The 2,565-nt window shown below is 43.0% G+C and overlaps 1 pseudogene; it reads left to right on the top strand.

Moving 5' to 3' along the window:
• Positions 1-1,129, top strand: part of LOC105550143 — a 5,900-nt pseudogene extending 4,771 nt beyond the window's left edge.
• The last annotated feature ends 1,436 nt before the right edge of the window (positions 1,130-2,565 follow it).

The raw sequence follows: 2,565 nt of genomic DNA, 5'->3' as shown, positions 1-2,565 counted from the left end.
GGTTCCATTAACTGTCCTGCCTCAGCCTCCCAAGTAGCTGGGATTACAGGCATGTACCACCACGTCTGGCTAGTTTTTGTATTATTTGTAGAAACGGGCCAGGCTGGTCTTGAATTACTGACCTCAGGTGATCCACTGCCTCGGCCTCCCAAAGTGCTGGGATTACAGGTGTGAGCCACCGCACCCAGCCTGATAATGCTTTTGGTAGCCCATTGGCTCTCCCTTTTCTGGCCAATCTGCCATCATCTGCTCTTGGTTCTGTGCACAGCCTTGACTGCGGTCACCTGCAACTCTGGGTAAGAAACCTTCCCAGCATGCTAACTCTGCCACATTAACCAAGCTAGCCCCTGTACACTCCATCATCCCCACATGGGATAGGGTTTTAGATGTCTACAAATGTGTAGGGAAGAAAAGGGGTCTCATCCTATCTTAGCTAGAAAATGATTATGAATTCCTGACAAATTGGTTTTAAAATGTGGTTTTACTCTTCCTAAGGTGGCACTCAGCAAGAAGAAGGCCATGTTCAGTCGAATGCCAGGATCACGAAGCCCAAGAGCAAGAAGCCAGACAAGTTCAAAGTCCGATATCTCCCAGGCTCTTCTGGAGCTGGAGATTAACTTGGACCTCAAGGCTCAGTTCAGGGAGCTGAATATTACAGCAGCCAAGGAAACTGAAGATGATGGTGGTGGGAAAGCTATCATAATCTTTGTTCCCATTGCTCACCTGAAATCTTTCCAGAAAATCCAAGTCTGGCTAGTACGTGAATTGGAGAAAAAGTTTAGGGGGAAGCATGTTGTCTTTATTGCTCAGAGGAGAATTCTGCCTAAGCCAACCCGAACAGCCGTACAAAAAATAAGCAAAAGCATCCCAGGTGCCGTACCCTGAAAGTCACGCATGACTCAATCCCCGAGGACTTGGTCTTCCCAAGTGAAATTGTGGACAAGAAAATCCACGTGAAACTGGATGGCAGCATCTCATAAAGGCTCATTTGGACAAAGCACAGCAAACAATGTGGAACACAACCTTAAAACTTTTTCTGGTGTCTATATGAAGCTCACAGGCAAGGATATAAATTTTGAATTCCCAGTTTCAACTATGAACAAAAATGACTAGATAAAGTATATTCACAGTAAAAAAAAAAAAAAAGTGGCTTATCCTGCTTGGTGGAGTCCGAAAAGTTGACAGCAAAAAATAGAATCTGCAAAATTCTGATAGAAACGACAAAGAATCATTTCAACAATATGACCAGTAGACGCTTGTCTTTTATGTGTATGACTATCATTTAAAATATGGAATTTAAGGTAAAGCTAACTCTGTTTTCTAGGGATGGCTGGAATAAGGACATTCTGTTATTTGTTTACTTTTTTTTTTTTTTTGAGATGGAATCCCGCTCTTGTTGCCCAGGCTGGGGTACAGTGGCACAACCTCAGCTCCCTGCACCCTCTGCCTGCTAAGTTCACGTGATTCTCCTGCCTCAGGCTCTGGCATAGCTGGGATTACAGGCATGCACCACCACATCCAGCTAATTTTTGTATTTTTAGGAGAGATGGGGTTTCACCATGTTGACCAGGCTGACCTCAAACTCCTGACCTCAGGTGATCTGCCTGCCTCAGCCTCCCAAAGCGCTGGGTTTATAAGCGTGAGCCACGGCGCCTAGCCTTGTTTGCTTTTTAAAATGCTTTCTAACCTGAAAAGAACCTTAGAAAGCAAATGGTCAAATCCTCACCTTTCGCAGGTGGGGCAGCTAAGGCCCAAAGGAAGGTTGTGTCTTACCTAATGGCACCAATCCCTTCACCTGTCTTACAAAATGGACATTATCTTATTCCTCTTGCTGTCTTCAGATTCCAAGCTGGTGCTTTTTATATGCAGTAGTAGGTACTCAATTAGTCTAATTTAGAAGAACTGAACTTTATTTAACACTGTTAACAACGTCTTGAGATGTTCTTACTACTCGTTGTAGGTTCACCTTTGTTTCTGGTGAACCATGGCAAAATAAAATTTCTTGAGCACAGCAATTTGAAATAAACAAGGCTCCTTTCCAGACACTGAGCAGAGAGGAATTATGCTGACAATTCTGATTAGCTTTCTGTATCCTCTCTGAGAAACAGCACTCTAAAACCATCTTAGCTGGGCTCAGAACAGCCCAGACTGTAATATTATTTACCAGTTAATTGGAGGCAGGAAGCCAGCTCTGCTGCCCAACACACACACCAGCAGAGACTTGAGAAGACCTTTATCCATCGCCAGAATGGCTGAACCCAGGCGCTCTCTACGGCTCTCTTTCCTCTTGGTCAGCTCCAAGTATGAGATTTATGAACGCTGAAGAGGTTCCTAGTGCTGTTAAAAGGTAGGTGTTTCAGAATATTAGTTTCTATGGAACTAAAGCTTAATGACAGGACTTTTACAAAACAATTTACAAAACAATAATTATATGGACAAAAAAACCCACACTGATATGACTGTATCTTAATGGGGGTGTTTTTGTTAAACACTTAATTTTAAAGTAAGATGGTCTCAAACAAATATGTTTTTCTGAAAAATGAGCATGCTGGTGAATTTTACCTT

Source organism: Mandrillus leucophaeus, unplaced genomic scaffold (genome assembly GCF_000951045.1).
Source record: "Mandrillus leucophaeus isolate KB7577 unplaced genomic scaffold, Mleu.le_1.0 Scaffold466, whole genome shotgun sequence".
NCBI classification, from domain to species: domain Eukaryota; kingdom Metazoa; phylum Chordata; class Mammalia; order Primates; family Cercopithecidae; genus Mandrillus; species Mandrillus leucophaeus.
The sequence above is the reverse complement of the archived record's forward strand: the minus strand, read 5'-3'. Positions and strand labels throughout refer to the sequence as shown.